At 35.1% G+C, this 18,254-nt stretch overlaps 1 pseudogene; it reads right to left on the reverse strand.

Annotated features, from left to right (window-relative positions):
• Positions 1–8,187: 8,187 nt before the first annotated feature.
• LOC113251118 (60S ribosomal protein L36a-like) lies at positions 8,188–10,222 on the reverse strand (annotated as a pseudogene).
• Positions 10,223–18,254: the final 8,032 nt, after the last annotated feature.

The raw sequence follows: 18,254 nt of genomic DNA on the forward strand, positions 1-18,254 counted from the left end.
TCTATTATATTAAAGGATGGCCAAGTGATTATACATGAAATTCTGATATGTCAGGTGGCAAAAGTTTCATGACTCTCATAAAACATGTAATGTGTGAATTATTTTACTGAACTCATAATTAGAGGTGGAAATAGGAAGATGGTAAAGTTGGTTCCAAAAAAATGTTTGAGAATGGCCTTTCATAGGCATTTTGAAAACAAGGAATGTTAGAATAACATTCCAGGACTAGATAGCAACATTGGGTAATGTCCTATGGGGCAGTAAAATACAACTATTAGGGTTATTTTTCTTCTGAGGAGACCTCTACAAATTAATATGTTACATAACTGAGTCTCAGCTCTAATGAAATAGGAAATAACAAAGTCAAAGAGAAAAATTATCCTAGAAAATCAAGTAATTCTTAGGTGTTCTTGTTAAACAGTACCCAAATATAACATTGGAAGGACATGCAGTGCTCTCTTTTGATTTCCAAGTCTATAATAATTTTATTATTAATATTCTCCAAACATTGTATTTGCTACCTTATGCTTTCCTTAGGTGAAGACCTATGACTATTTTTACCTAATAAGATATGAATGAGAATTATAACAACATTCTTTTATGTGGTGTAGTATAAAGCTTGCTTATGATTGATTCTTTAGTTAATCTGTTTTTCCCTGATATGCCGTCTGAGGAAGATACATATTCTATATTGTGTGGCTGTAAATTGGTAGGTCCTCCATGAGACTTCATTCTTGAATGACTCTGGGTATTATGGACACTACCCTTCCCCTGAGGGATCCCACATAACAACATTTAAAATAAATGATTAATATCTATCTTTGTGATATTAATTTATTGTGATTTGAGAGTCAGTTTGTTATCACAAGCATAACTGGTCTATCCTGACTAATGTAGAAATTTTTACCAAAAGTATGGTGGCATCTTGGAGGTTAACAATAGTTATTTAAGAGCCTAATACACGAGGCTGGAAAGATGAGAATCCATGTTTCACACTGCCAGATATTTAGTAAAACTCTCTTGAAGCACCTTGGAAGGCAGATCCAGTACTCGATAAAATTATATTTCTAAAGAAAGAGGTTGGAAAATGGAAAGTTAGTCGTATCTGTTGGTTGCTTTTTGTGGGCTGAATTGTGTTCTCCTGAAATTCCCATGTTGAAGCCCTAATCATTAATGAAACTATATTTTGAGATAGGGACTTTAAAGCAGTCATTAAGGTTGAATGGGGTTATATGGGGTGGGGCCCTAATCCAAAATGACTGGTACCCTTATAAGAAGAGAAAGAGATACCAGAGATGCAGGAGCACAGGAAAAAGGTCATATCAGGACACAGTGAGAAGGCAGCCATCTCCAAGATGTGCAGAGACGGCTTAGGAGAAGTCAGACTGGTTGATACCTAGCCTCCAGAACTGTGAGAAAATAAATTTCTGTTGTTTAAACCACCAATCTGTCGTTATTTTTGTTATGGCAACCATAGAAATTAAAAGAGTTGCTATTGACTGCTATTGGCAACAAATTATAAGAGATTATTAGCAAAAGAAGAAAGAATGACTCATTTGCCACCTTAGAACCTCACTTTTTCTAAAGCAGGGAAAGAACTGAAAAGACTGTGTAGCTCCCAGAGAAAGCATCCTTCCCCAGCATACTTCAGATATGGCCAGAGAGGATACATGGAGAAGAAGGAACCTGTAAGAGCCAAATTAACAGTGGAAAGGGTAGTTCTTCCAGGGAGCAAAATCAGTGCCTAATCAAGAATCATTTCTCATCCCACGGGGTGCCTGGGTGATTCAGTTGGTTAACCGTCTGTTTTGGGCTCAGGTCATGAGCACAGGGTTTTGAGATCGAGTCCTGCATCCTGCTCCCTGCTCAGCAGGGAGCCTGCTTCTCCCCCACCACTGCTCATGCTCTCACTATCTCTCTTTCAAACAAATAAATAAAATCTTTAAAAAAAATCATTTCACATCCCAGAGTAAAGTTGTTGAAATTGTTAGAGTAATTGCTGGGTATCTCACATTCTTCTCAATTTTTTTTTTTTTAATTAACTGTCCCCATTTCTCTATTACACATTTTTTTTTTTTTTGGATGGAGAGAAAAGATTTTCTTGCTCCCTCTTTCCCTCCCTCTCTCTCTTCCATCCTTCCTTCTCTAGTGGACTGTATGCAGAGATTACCACAGCCACAGTTTGATCCTGGCCTTCAGTCTGGATTCAGTGCCTGGCTGGACTAATTGGCTTATCTCTACTGGGAACAAAGTGAGTGTTCTAAGTGTGGGAGAAAGGACATGGCCTAAATATATTGAGATATTATACCACTATGGAAAACATTTTCAGATAAAGAAAAATACAGATAGAATACTTTATAAATTTTGAAATCATTGTTAACTGTTCTGTATTCAACCCCATTGAACCACATTGAACATGAATTGTAATCAATATAGCCATCTGAAGACATTCTTAACTCCAGTTTGGTTTTGGTACTATGATATTACACATTACTTGTTTTTAAATATCTTATGTAATTTTCTCCCATTTTGAAATAGTCACTTAACTCTGCCTAGATTCCTTTGCAAAAAAAAAAAAAAAAAAAAAAAAAAAAAGTAAAACAAAATAAAAGGACAAAAGGACCTTAGTTTTTTGTTCTGATCCTACCAATCCTCCCATTTAAAGTGCTTTTCTTCTTTTATCTATATGTCAAGTAGGAAAAACAAAATTGAAGTATGATATTTAAAAGCCTTATAAGGGATATAAACATATTGCATATTTTACTACTACTATTTAAACTACTATAAAGTTGAAAAAGCACTAGTAAAAATATATTTCTGTTACTAATATTTTTTAAAATGACTTTTTATTTCTTTACCAACCAGAATGAGTTGTTTTCCTACTTGGGTTATATTTAGTCTTGTGTTTCCCACAGCTATTTAATTCCTTCGTCAGGTGGTTGATTTATATGACATTTTTGTTTATGTCTCTAATGCCCTCATGTTATTAGGGATGAATGACTTGAAGTAGCAAACAAATTAGGAAGATTTCTCAAGAGGTATTTAACTCTGGCAAAAACAAAATAATTAAAAATATTAAGGCAATTTATAAATTAAAAATATTAAGATGATTCTGAAAATTTATTTCATTACTAGGCCAAGTTGGATTCACCTTTTCATCCTGTAAATATTTTAAAACAAAATCAGAAGAGCCATTGCTTACCACACATAATGACGTTCACCAGACTGGAAATGCCTGAAATTCCAAAGTTAATTACAGTAGGCTGTCAGTGTGGATACGTTTATATTATGATTTCATCCATTATCACATCACTGAGGATATCACTCTTTTCAGTGGGATGCTAATTATATGGCAACAAAATTATCACACACTTACAGTCAGTATATATAACACATTTTTTAAATCTCCCAGATTTTTTTGTTCCCACCTCAATATGTATGGCATTATAAATCCTGTGTAATGAACACAATAACCTTATGAGATAGGTATTATTATCCATAGTCATATTACAGTAAAGGAAGTTGATGTACCAAGAGATTAGTAATCATCTTGTTCTCATTTTCTATTTCTGTACAAAATCTCTCCCTCAACCTAGTGGCTTAAAACAACCTTTTATTTTCCTCATATATTTGTGGATCAGGAGATTAGAACAGTCTTGGGAGGGCAGTTCTCTCATGGGCATAGGATGGGCAAGCAACTAGGGCTGGAGAATCCACCCCCAACCCAAGGCGGCTTCTTTGCTTACATGTCTGTTGCCTTGCTGCTGCCTTGTCTCTCTCTCTATGGCAACTCTTCCTCCAGACCTTTCTGTGCAGCTTGCACTTGTTGGAGCGTGGTGATCTCATTAATAAAAGTGGGAGTAAGAAGCCAATGAAGGCTGCACATACCACCAATCAAGGAGGTCGAGGATAACACCCTAAGGAAAGTTTCAGATAATATAAAACATGGGAACCTTTATAATTTACCTAAGTTTGCTATTTTTTACCCCTGTTTTTCTATAGTGACTAACAAAATAAATTTCAAACAGAAATTTCAAGTAGAAATGTATTTTAAGGCTATAAAAGTAGAGGCGTACTAAGAGAAACTGTGCCTCACTCTGTAAACTTTTCTGAGGGGGAAATATAAATAGCAATAGATTTAAGAGAAAGAAAAAAAAGCTATATTCATAGGATCTGTGGGGAGGTAGAAAAAGTTAGAAAATGAGAATGCCCAGCAGTCTTTCTGGGAACTTAGTGTTTGGGGTTTTTGCAGATTTCCCATATATGCAAAAGAAAATTTGAATCACTATTAATCTTAGGAAATATTTAGAAGGCCTTTCCTTAGGGTATCCCATGTCTTGTACTGCAGGCAAACCTTACAGATAGTGCAGGTTTGGTTCCAGACCACAGCAATGAAATGACTATTGTAATAAAGTGAGCCCAATGAATTTTTTGTTTTTCCAGTGCATATAAAAGTTATCTTAGTGCTATATTATAGTCTGTTAAATGTGCAGTAGAATTATGTCTAAGAATAAAGACATACCTTAATTAAGAATCCTTTATTACAAAAAATGCTAACCATTATCTGAGCTTTCAGTAAACTATAGTCACTGATCACCGGGACAAATATAATAATAATAATAATAATAATAATAATAATAATAATAATGCTGATTGAAATATTGCAAGAATTACCAAAATGTGACACAGAGACAGGAAGTGAGCAAAGGCCATTGGAAAGCTGTCACCAATAGATTTACTCAAAATAGAGTTGCCACAAACCTTCAGTTTGTAAGAAACACAGTATCTATGAAGCACAATAAAACTGGGAGCAATAAAATGAGGTTTGCTTGTATTTTTAAGGAAAAAGAAAGATTATATAATACACATGGAATGATTTCTCTTACCTTTTTTTATACCTTTAATTTCACTATAGTTAACCTACAGTGTTATTAGTTGCAGATGTACAATACAGTGATTCAACAATTCTGTACATTATTCAGAGTTCATCATGATATGTGTACTCTTTAATCCCCTTCACCTATTTCCCACCTCCCCTCTGAGGACTATCAGTTTGCTCTCTGTAGTTAAGTCTGTTTCTTGGTTTGTCTCATTTTTCCTTTGTTCATTTGTTTTGTTTCTGAAATTCCACAAATGAGTGAAATCATATGGTATTTGTCTTTCTCTGACTGACTTACTTCATTTAGCCTAATACCCTCTAGATCCATCTTTGTTGTTGCAGATGGCAAGATTTCATTCTTTTTTTATGGCCTAGTAATATTTTATTGTGTATATATACCACCTCTTCCCCATCCATTCATCTACCAGTGGACACTGAGGCTGCTTCCATAATTTGGCTGTTGTAAATAATGCTGCAAGAAACATAGGGGTGTACATATCTCTCTGAATTAGTGTTTTTGTATTATTTGTGTAAATACCCAGAAGTGGAATTACTGGCTATTATGGTAATTCTACTTTTAATTTTTTGAGGAAACTCCATACTGTTGTCCACAGTGACTGCACCAGTTTGCACTCCCACCAACACAGCGTGGAGACTCCTTGTTCTCCCATCCTCACCAAAACTTGTTTCTTGTGTTTTTGATTTTAGGCATTATGACAGGTGTGAGATGATACCTCATTGTGGTTTTGATTTGCATTTCCCTGATGATGAGTGACGTTGAACATCTTTTCATGTGTCTGTTTGTCATCTGCATATCTTCTTTGGAAAAGTCTCTGCTCATGTGTTCTGCCTATTTAATTTGGATTATTTGTTGTTTTAATGTTGAGTTGTGTAAGTTCTTAATATAGTTTAGATGCTAACCGTTTATCAGACATGTCATTCCAAATATCTTCATTCAGCAGGCTTTTAGTTCTGTTGATTTTTTTCCTTTGCTGTGCAGAAACTTTTTATTTTGATTAGTCCCAAGAGTTCATTTTTGCTTTTGTTTCCCTTGTCTTGGGAGACCTATATAGAAAAATGTTGCTAAGGCCAATGTCAAAGAAATTACTGTAGGATTTTCATGATTCTATATCTCACATTTGGGTCTTTAATCCATTTTGAGATTATTTTTGTAAATGGTGTAAGAAAGTGAGTGGCCCAGTTTCATTCTTTTGCATGCAGCTGTCCAGTTTTCCCAACACCATTTCTGGAAGAGGCTGTCTCTTTCCCATTGCATATTCCTGTCTCCTTTTTTGAAGATTAATTGACCATGTATCATGGGTTTATTTTTTGGCTCTGTCCCTGTTCATTGATCTGTGTGTCTGTTTTTGTGCCAGTACCATACTCTTTGATTACTACAGCTTTGTCCAGTACCTTGAAATCTGGGATCGTGATTCCTCCTGTTTTGCTCTTTTTCAAATTTGCTTTGGATACCCAGGGTGTTTTGTGGTTCCATACAAATTTTAGGATTATTTGTTCTACTTCTATGAAAAATGTTGTTGGAATTTTCATTAGGGTTGCATTAAATCTGTGGATTGCTTTGGGTAGTATAGAAATTTTAATGATGTCTGTTCATTATTCTTAAGGGTTTATTTATTTTAGAGAGAGAATCGGGGGGGTGCAGAGGGAGAGGGAGAGAGAGAATCCTCAAGCAGACTCCCTACTGAGTGTGGAGTGCGATGCAGTACTTAATCCCAGGACCCTGCGATCATGTCATGAGTGGAAATCAAGTTTTGGCCACTTAACTACTGAGCCACCCAAGTGCCCCAATAATATTTGTTTTTCTAATCCATGAGCATGGAATATTTTTCCACTCGTTTGTGTGGTCTTCAATTTCTTTTATCAATGTTTTATAGTTTTCAGAGTACAGGTCTTTCACCTCATTGGTTGAGTTTATTCCTAAGTATTGTATTATTTTTGGTGTAATTTTAAAAGGGGTTGTCTTCTTAATTTCTCTTTCTGCCACTTTATTATTACTGTATAGAAATGCAACAGATTTCTGTATATGGGTTTTATATCCTGCCACCTTACTGAATTCATTTATCAGTTCTAGTAGTTTTTTGGTGGAGTCTTTAGGGTTTTCTATATATAGCATCATGTCATCTGCAAATAGTGAAACTTTTACTTCTTCCTTACTATTTTGGATGGTTTTTATTCCTCCTTCTTCTCTGACTGCTATGGCCAGGACTTCCAGTACTATGTTGAATAAAGTTAGTGAGAGTAGACGTCCTTGTCTTATTCTTAATTTTTTCAGTTTTTCACCGCTGAGTATGAAGTTAGCTGTGGGTTTTTAATATATGGCCTTTATTATGTTTAGGTGTGTTCCCTCTAAATCTTCTTTGTTGAGGGTTTTTAGCATGAATGCATGTTGTACTTTGTCAAAAGCTTTTCCTGTATCTATTGAAATGATCATAGGTTTTTATCCTTTCTCTTGTTAATGCGATATGTCACATTGATCAATTTGGAAATATTGAGCCACATTTGCATCCTGCTTGATTGTGGTGAATGATTTTTCTCAAGTCAGGTTAGATTCAGATTTGTAACAACATGGATCAACCTAGTGAAATAAGCCAGACACAGAAAGAAAAATACTGCATGATATCACTTATATGTGGAGTCTAAAAAAGGTCAAACTCTAAGAATGTTAAAATCTAAAACAGGAGGGGCACCTGGATGGCTCAGTCAGTTAAGCGTCTGCCTTTGGCTCAGGTCATGATCCCGGGGTCCTGGGATTGAGTCCCGTGTTGGGCTACCTGCTCCGTGTGTTCTCACTCGCTCTCTCTTAAATAAATTAATAAAATCTTTTAAAAAATCTAAAACCATAATAGCAGAATGTTGCTTACCAGTGGCTATGTTAATTAGCTTGATGGTGATAATCATTTCACAATGTATACATACACAAAAACATCATGTTGTACCCTTTAAATATATTTATATTATTTGTTAATCATACTTCAGTAAAACTGGAAACCAGAAGAATTACATGATAATTATAGTTACTTCATATGATTATCAAAAACACTGACTAAAAATTGTAACTCTTCTGGTAGGTGCGTGGTAATGTTTTACTGTGATTTTAATGTGCATTTCCCTATTGAGTAATGATGATGAGGCAATTTTTATAAGTTAGACATTTGATTTTCCTCTTTTACAAAATGTGCATTTAATTCTTTTAACCATTTTTCCCTTTATTGATATTTATTTGTTTATTTTGGAGTGAACATAACTTCAAGATTTTATTGCCTTCATAATATAACATTATACGAAGCTTAGAACTGGATCATTTCACCCATTCTCTTCTTATCTCTTCCCAGCCCAAAATGCTTGCATCTCTTAATAGCCAGCATTCTCCTACATCTATAATTGGGCTCAACACGTTCAAGCCTCAGCACAATCTTCTCTGTATTTTAGCCTTTTTCCGAAAGATAGGCTTAGTCTGCCCACCATAGCTACTCTGCTGCCTGTCATAATGCCACTTTCCCTGGGCATAAATAGAATCTTTGCCTTTCTTGTATTCTGTCACTTTGTGTGGTTGGTGCTTGCCACACTTCCTGTGGATAGTCCAGCAGGTTTTAGGAACATTCACTGTGTTTGCAAGAAAGCTTTCTGCATGGAAAGCTAATTAGCGATATTTAGACATTTCTTATTGATACTGGTCAGTTGTTATATGTATTATAAGTATCTGATCCCATTGTGTGGCTTGTCTTTTTATTCTTTTATTGAGGTACCTGAATAAAATAATCCATGAAGTTAGATTTAGTTCAATTTATATTTTTTTTTCCCTTTATGCTTAGTGCTTTTTGAAAAATCTTTGTCTACACGGGGGTCATAAAGATATTTTATTTCACTCCTAGAAGCTTTATTTTTTTGTCTCTCTCATTTAGAATTCTACTTCATTTGGAATATATGTTTTTGAATGGTAGAAGGCAGGATTTAGGATTCATTCGGTTACATATGGTTAGCCAGCTGACTCAACACATTTATTCAACAGACTGTTCTCTTACTTCAGTGCAGAGCACATTTGTCAGTGCCCTTTGGTGGATATACATGGGTCTGTTTTTGGACTTTTATTCTATTGGTCTGTTTATTAATGCTTGTACTGTCTTTATTACTATATTTTAAAATAAGTTTTGATAACTGTTGGTTAAGTTCCATAATTTTTTTTCTTCCTTGGTATTGTCTCGGCTATTTTTGGTTCTCTACATTTTATATAAATATAAGAAATTACCTGCCAATTTTTATACAAGATTAATAATAATACTAGCATTACTAACAATAATAATTACACAGTCATCCCCCTATTGATAGATGTGAAGATGATTTAATTTTTTTTTACCAAAAGAAGCAAAACATTTTGCATGTTAAAAACATTCTTATTTTTGATCAATTTCTTAAGGCACAATTTCCAGAAGTGCAATTATGTGGTCAAAAGGATGAGTACTTTGATATGATGTGTTTGATATATTTTGTTAACTGCTATCAAACAGCTTTTACTCACAGTGCCGATAGCTAGCAGGATGCAAGACAATAGTTATTTGTGTATTCATACCATCTGTATGTAACACAATTAAAAAGTGTAACACTTAATCTACAAAAGACATAATACGTCCTTGGCTCTGCCTTACTTTGCTTGTGTTTATTTTGAACATTTAAATGTATTTGTGTTTACCAGTTTTATTTATTTTCTTATAAATCAACCAAGAGTGAGAGAAAAACCTTGATCAAGTTTGTACTTGTTGGCAATCTCACTGGTATTGCTTTAGGAAAAATAACTATTGGCTGAACAGTAAGGCTTTATGTGTAGCATTTTGTGTGGGTGGCTGCTTATGTACAGTGAAGGAAATAAGTCAACTTTAGATCTTTTGAGTTTGAGAAGCTTCCAGGAAAGAAAGAGAAAGAAAGAAAGAAAGAAAGAAAGAAAGAAAGAAAGAAAGAAAGAAAGAAAGAAAGAAAGAGAAGGAAGGAAGGAAGGAAGGAAGGAAGGAAGGAAGGAAGGAAGGAAGGAAGGAAGGAAGGAGAAGAGAAGAGAAGAGAAGAGAAAAGAAAAAAGAAAAGAAAAGAAAAGAAAAGAAAAGAAAAGAAAGAAAGAAGTTATAATAGGGTTTCTCTCAGCTGTTCAACTTCTCTCTACAGCTTGGATACCACTATTTGCCATAGAAGTGAGGATTTTGGGACCCCAACATCTAGAGAGTAAAGGGGACCTATGGGAACATGAATTGAGTAGTATTTACCATGGTAAATCTTCCTTAGTAGTAAGTCCAGTGTTCCACTCTTCTCAGTATGGTTGGTGTCATCAATGCACATTTGTCAATGTGGGGTAGCACAGAGACTTCCTCCATTTTCCTGAACCACAGCATAATCCAAGAAAGTCCCTGCCTAATTGTGGCTCTCAATGTCATCTCAAGAGGGGCCAGTGCTAATGACCAACATGTGCCCTCTCTATGGCAGTGTGAAGCGCTACTGACACAAAGTAGTTTTATATTATTTTTGCATAATGAGCACTGTGTCTGTTATCTCTTCATGTAAGTAATTCACAAGCAGATGCTCTTATGTATACTCTTTCCTGAGTCTACACATGGTTAGCACAACTCACGAGTGCCCTGCAGTTTTGGAACATGAAACTTCTCTCTGACAAAGACAGAACTGAAATTCTAGTAGCTCATTTCTTTGCCTTGTAAATATATGTCATTTTTTTTTCCTTAAATAGTTGACTCTTTCTTGATTACTGAAGAGGTATATGTCCTTTGTAAAAACTTGTGCAATGCTATAACAATGAAAGTTCAAACTCACCATTAATTTGGAGATAAATGCTATTAACATTGTAGAGTAAATCCAGGTTTTTTTAGATAGATAGATAGAGATAGACAGACACATACATACACATATACCATACTAGTCTTTTGTAATCTATATTTTTCACTAAGTAAAATGTTGGGACTAAGTGCTGTGATTTCTCCGTGTCAATAGATATCAACTTGCATCTCTGTTTTTAGCAAGTTATTATATAGAATTCCCTGTATGGATGTATCATACTTTATGTAACCAGCCATCTACTGAGGAAAATTTGGTTGGGCTATCTTATATCCTAATATACCAACACAGTTGAACAAAGGCAGCAGATGGCTAGAGGAAAGGACACACATCCTCCAGAGTGTTGGGAGTGTTGGACACACACACAGCAGTAGCAGAGGCCCTGTTCTCCTAGAGCTTCACAGGGCTTTAGAAAATATGTATTTCCAGCAAAGCTTATAACTATCTCACTTTGCATTTGAACAGTCGCTCCCACTGTTTCTTTTCTTTTTCTTTCTTTTTTTTTTTTTTTTTTTAAGATTTTATTTATTTGTTAGAGAGAGAGAAAGCACAAGCAGGGGGAGCAGCAGGCAGAGGGAGAAGCAGGCTCCCTGCTCAGCGGGGAGCCTGATGCAGGACTTGATCCCAGGACCCAGGGTCATGACCTGAGCCCTGAGCCGAAGGCAGACACTTAACCAGTTGAGCCACCCAGGCATCCCACTCGCATTGTTTCCATCTCTCATGGACAGCACTCATGTAGAACGGCTCTGTAAGAAAGCTAAGTGGAGCCTACTCACTCCCCTCTCACTTCCTGTTACTTCCACAATAAACCGCTATAACTGTAACCCATGCCTCTGGCTGGTCTGTGTCTTACGGAAACCAAAGAAACATCACCAAAAGACCTGGAGGTGGCATCTGCTTCCTATTGCTTTCTCATCAAATATTCTTATAATTTTTTGGAAGATTTTCAGATTTTTTCCTATCCTATTTTTGTAAAAATATTTTCACTTTCTGTTCTTCACATGTCTACATTTTATTTTTAAATATTTTTTTTTATTTTGGAAAAATTTAGATTTATAGAAAAGTTGCAAAGATAGTAGAGAGTTCCTGTATACCTTTAACACTGTTACATTTTCCTCTAATACTATCATCTTATATTACTTCAGCACATTTCTCAAAGGTACTAAGAATCTAACGTTGGTACATTACTGGTTTGGGATTTCAGCATTTTTCTATTAATTTCCTTTTTCTATTCTAATTCCTTCAAATATTTTTACCAGTACTTTCTTATTTTTGTCAAACTTTCTTATTCCCCTTGGTGAAGGTTTTTATGTGTCTAATCTATTTCAGTGCATGTGTACATACATACACACACATACACACAGAATTTTGATTTCAGTGGATCCACACAGTTATTTTTGATCCACTTGACATGTCATTGCTCTTTATACAACAATCATTGTGAAAGACTATTCCTATCTTGTCATAACTCAGGCTTCTCAGCTCCATTAAACTGTAATAAAATATGAGTGTACCTGTTTGAATAGCTATTGTGTTTCAAAGCTTATTAGATATAGTTTCTTTCCCTGATTTTTGATACAAATTCTATATATGGACACCATCCCTACCTGTTCCAGGATATCTCCTTTCTCTCTTTTGATTCCTTACTTTCTTCTTCAAACAGATAATAGGACCTTCTCAGGGTTGCCTCAGTGAGTTATAAGGTGGACCCTCGGGGGCAAAGAGATACAACCCAGTGAGACAGAGAGGTGTGAAGAAGTAGGTTACACTCCCAAATTGGAATCTGCTATAATCCAGATTTTAATAGCAGTTGTAAGTTATAATTCAGAATCAAATTAACATAATAGATTACAGTAAAATATTATTACAGTATTAGAATGGACCTCAGTCTTAAAGATTAGCATGCCTACCTGTTAGTAATTGAGTTACACTAATGTCTGACCAGGAGTCAGGTGGCAATATGGGTTGGCAAAGAGTATTTCTACAAGTTTATGAAAGCTTGTGAACATATAAAACAAAGATGATGTTAAACACATAAAAAATACATAAGTAAAAGCGAAGCATAACAATTTGCAAGTTAATAGAGGCCTCCCCCTAAAAATGAGTGTGAAACTTATGAAAGTGCCCCAAAGCATTTAGCAAGAATGCCACATTTTCCTAAATTAAATAGATCCAACACTAAGCTTGTAATTGTCGGGCAGAGTAGCAGATAATGCGGTTGAAGACATTTGGGAAACAGAAGGGATACTAAGGACAGTTTTACTTTTTATAGGGGTTGCACCAGCTCCAGAAATAGTAAGCAGTTTCAAATGTTTAAGAACTGCTCTCCAATTTCAACTCATATAGGTCAATATTTAGATGTTTGAAGGTGATTTGAGGAAAGTGGATGATTTACTTCCTGCCAAGCTAGGGTATGGGGAAATTTATTCAGGGTTTCTAGTCACTATATTCAGGGACTTATTTTACTCCAGCACATGGATAGGAATCCCGCCTCTTGCATGTACCCTCGCCTCATGCACAAATAGTAGTAGCAGAGCTACACTCAAGTAGAGTCTCCGTCACTCTTGCCAACACTGCACCTTACAAGCTAACATTATGCCCTCTTCTCAGGGAAGCTCACTTTTTCCTGGAGTGTTCCATTTATGCCTTCTCCAGTACATGACCCCTTATCTCACTTGGACCAGCTACTCTTTCCCATCAAAACCAGAGAAAGATGAGATGGTCGTGTCATTGGTAATGAAGCAATGTTTGTTTCCAGTAATGCAAACAAAACCTGCTAATGCCATCCTAAGGCAAGAGAACTTAGATTTTGGATTCCAAAGTGATCAATTCATGTTTTGGGAGGACAGGAAAAATACCTCTGACTTGCAGGAGATTATCCAGCACTGGGAGGGGAAAAAATAAAAAGAGAGAAAAACAAGAGGCCAAGACCAAGAAGCATTTGCAGATGGACACATTGAGAACACTGTATTAAGATAATGGGATTCTGAAAAGTAAGAGATCATGCTCAGAAAAGTGAAAAGCGTGACTCAGTTCAGTATGAAAACCCTAGCAAGCCAGGGATTCACAGCTCTTAAGCTGTTCTATAGCAGCAAAAAATAGGTGGAAGTGGATTTCGATAGTGAGGCAGGGGAAACACTCTAATAAAAAGACTTTTGAGGAGTAGGGGAAGGCCTTTGGGATTTTTTGTCTTCCAGCTAGAGCTGGGTGATACATAGAATGTCTCTCTGAGGAAGACCTTGGGGAAGGCATTCTGCAGAGATTTGATAGAACTTGTTCTCAATTGAACATCACCCAAGGCAGTTCCTGAATTTTCATCAGTATCTACGCTGGTAAAAAGAGGGAGAAATATAGCAATAGGTTCATGACATATTATTTTAAATACCTCCCATTGAATAATTTGAGAGGAATGGGAATTCTTTATAATTATTTTATCAATACTGATACACAGAAAGTCAATCTAAACTGATGAACCATAAACAAATATAAGATAGAAACTATTTAATAAATATTTTTTGGTAGGATATCTATTGAGAAGCTAGTGTTGGCAAGGCAATAATCTACAAACTGGGGATATAGAAGTGAACAAAACATGCAAAACCTCTTTATTTAGGAAATATGCAATCCATAGTGGGAAGGTATTGGGCAATGATTTCATGAGATTTAATAGTGTAGCAGTGCTCAGTGAGAGGCAAGAATGTGGCAAAGGGAAAAAGGAGTCATTTTCAGTTCAGGGTTTGACTATAGTGAGAAAAGATTGCCAGATAATAACATTATTGCTATAAGTGTATAATTTATAATTTGTGTACCTATACACAATTTAATGAAAATAAATATATTTAATCCATTCTGGGTTTCAAATAATTTTCAAATCATCTCTAATAAAATTTTTAATGTCTTCAGAGAGTAAAGTTTCTAAGTAATATGATGATACAGCAAACCAGGCATGCTCACCTATATTTAATGTTTATATTCTGGAGCCAGGAGATGGTGGAATCTTCATCACCTCCTATAACAATGTCTAAATCAACCTTGGTCACTTTTGGATGAATCTTCTTTTTCATAATAAATTGAAACGTGTTAATATTGAACCATAAAAATAAAGTCACTATAAATCTAAAATTTAAATTTCAGAATGCTCATGCATACATATATCCCGAAGATGCACACTTTCTCCAAATATCTTATTACTTGAGTTGTCAATTCTGAATAAATTATGCTAAATATGACCTATCTGTGTGAGAAGAGATATGGCTTCGTGTATGATGTGAATAAGTTAACATCTGCAAATGAAATTTAGTGATCTGTGGATAATTGGAATTCATTGTTTAATGGTTATGTGTTCTAAGTTCTCATTCCCTTAGTTACCCAGCCTTTACTATTTGTCCAGCAACTTAATGGTTTAAGAAAGTTTTATGCTTCTATGAAAAACAGACAATCAGCATCTCTTTTTTCCAGAATGACCATTACTAAGGCAAAGGGGATACCCATCATCCTTTGTTTCATACTTTGCTCTTCAATATTATTTATTCAGGAATTACTCAATGAGTATCTGCTTTGATCCAAACTGTATTCTCTATTTGTGGCAGAATGACAGATGAAGTATGTGCCTGAGTCCTTGAAGAATTCATAGCAGTAGGACATTCAGGAAAGTCAATAAATAAAAATATAAAAATTGAAATGTGAGCAATGTCATACGCAATTGTTTAGGCGGTAGAGTGGAAATGACTAATATTATGTAAAGGAATAAGACAACTGTCACCAAAAAAACACCTAATATTTGACTTGAATTTCGAAGGATGAGTAGGAGCTCACTGGGAGAATATGAGTGAGGGTAGGAAACTACAATCATCCTGGCAGAGAAAACAGCATAAAAATAGAAAATATATCTACAATTGAGGATGTAAGAGGGACAGACGGAAAGAGAAAATGTAAGAAATTTCCAAGGGTCTTGATTATAACAGTATCAGGATTAGAAATTTTATTGTCTGGTATCTGTCATTGAGATATACACAAATCAGTTTCTCAATATAGCATTTGTTAAAACAACCATTTATTTCTCTAGAAGTTTCAAGAACTCAGATTGAATTGGGCTTTGTTGTTTTTCTTCATGATTTTATTGGGATGTTCTAACCCTTTTTTGTTAATTTGTACTACTGACCATTCCCTTATTTTTCCTTTAGTATTCACGACTGTCAGTCTCTTGTTTTAACCCCCAAACCTGCTAATACTTTATGCCTACGGTTTTTTTACTAATATATGTAATCATTACATTTCTCATCTATATTCCTTTATTTCAACTTCTTAATTTCTTTATTTTTGTCTGCACATGATCTTCCTTAGCAGTCTCATCCATTCCTAAGACTTCAAATATTGATAGATTCTTTTCTGGACCAAACCTCCTTAGGCTCCTTTGAGCGCTGTTCTTAGGGGGCCTGAACCTTGGCCTGCTGCCCTGTCCTTGGCCTGCAGGGGCCAGCCTTAGAAAAGAATCCCGCTAAGTAAGTTTAGGAAGAATCCCCTACTCTTGGTATCTGATCAAGTTCTTCATCCCCTTCCCTTGCTATCTAAGTCCTTGGCCTGCCTTTGGCAAGAATCCTGTTAAGCCAGTTTAGCAGGAATCCTTTTCTCCTTGATATCTAATCAAGTTCCTCCTCCTAACTGTCTATCCACGGACCTCCTCAGTTTGCCCTCTGGCTGTAAATCCCTAGCTATCTTTGCTATATTAAGAAGCAAATTCAGCCTGTCTCATTTTTTGCAATAGTCTTAAATAAAGACTTGTTTTTAACAACTGTCAGAATATATATATATATATATATATATATATATATATATATATTCATTTTTTTTAATACAATTTGACCTCTGTGTGAAGAGCTACCAAATCACTGTCTCAGGGCTACATTATTACCTGCTTTCTTTCTGATGCATAGCAACTCACCTAGTCACCAAATGTTTCATCATATAAGCCTGGATATCTTAAATGGACTCTATATTTGTTAGAGGTAACATCCTTTCCTTATTCTAGGTTTGGTATTTCAGTATCATTCTGGGCATCATAATTTCACTGCCGTCTCCCCTCATACTTCAGTCCAGAGTTACCTACATCCTTCATTATCCATGTTCTCTGCATTCATTCAGCCTTGTCATTCTGTCTTCTGCCTTTTGTCAGTCCCCGTTGGAATCCTTCATTGGCTTACTAATTGGTCAGTCATTTCCTATTCTTTCTCCCTTCTAATCCTTCTGTAAAATACCACCAATTCATTTTCCACAAAGTAAAACTTTAATCCAGTTACAGCATGTTCAAATATTTCTTTTTATCCACAGTGCCTAAAAATCTATTTCCCAAAGATGGTATGTAAATATCTAGTGATATCTGAAATAACAGCATAGGTGATGAGCACATATTTTCAGACATATTATTATAATATATCATGTTAATTATCACTTGTGTATTATAACAATTATAATAACAAAATAAAATGTTACTTTCTGTACACATCATTAATTTTTTTTTAGTAATTCACCAGCTTATTCTAATAGTTGGCAGTTCTTTAGTATAAAGTGGAAATTATAATATAGTATGTGAGAACATAAATCCCTAGCTCAGAACTGAAGTTCTGCTTCTTCATCTATGTACCCTTTGCCAAATTATGTAATATCTCATGCTTTAAATTTCCAATTTTTAGGATGAAAGTAATTATGGAACCTACCTGAGATGGTTGTTATGAAACATGATTGAGATAATTTGTGTAGAATACCAACTAGCTGCTTAATGTTTGGTAGAAAGTAATGTCAGTTATTAACATTGTTAATAATTATCTAAAATTTTGAGTTCAAATTTACATTATGACCTGGCTTTTTTTTCTTTATTTTGTCCTTTCTCTTTGTTGAACCATCTTTAACCAGTACTGAAAAAAATAGAAGGTTAAAATTCAAATGTTAAAAGAAGTGATGGAAAATAATTCATTTTAGTATAGAGAGAAAGCCTTTGCCACAGCATCACACATGAATGTAAGGGAAGTACTTAAGGATACTGCCATAATTGTCAATCATGTTAAGACCAGGGCAGTAAATTTGTGACTACTTTCAGCTTGGTAAAGAGATAAATAGTTCCTACACACAACTTCTATTTCCTCAAGAAACTTGTTGGTTTTCATATAGAAACATTCTCACTTGTCTATTAGGTTGGAGGAAAAACTTCATCTTTCAAACTGAGATAATCCGCCTCTGATATAGTGCACATAATTAGGGCTGGTTTTGCAAATTAGCAGAAGTCAACTGATCCAACTAAGTTTCTTCTCAAAAGCAAATTCATGTCAAGAATATATACATGAGGAGAAATAAATGTGATGATTGCAAACTCAAAGTAGGTAGTTAATGCTTCAGTGAGTTGCATGCATTATGTTATCTGAAATATACGCTTATAAATTTGTATGAAAAATCATAGAAAATATTTTAAACATTATGAAAACCTCTTAAATTACCTTTTTCTGAAAAACCATAATTCACACCTGATAAAAGT

The sequence above is a fragment of the Ursus arctos genome, unplaced genomic scaffold (genome assembly GCF_023065955.2).
Source record: "Ursus arctos isolate Adak ecotype North America unplaced genomic scaffold, UrsArc2.0 scaffold_10, whole genome shotgun sequence".
Taxonomy (NCBI): Eukaryota; Metazoa; Chordata; class Mammalia; order Carnivora; family Ursidae; genus Ursus; species Ursus arctos.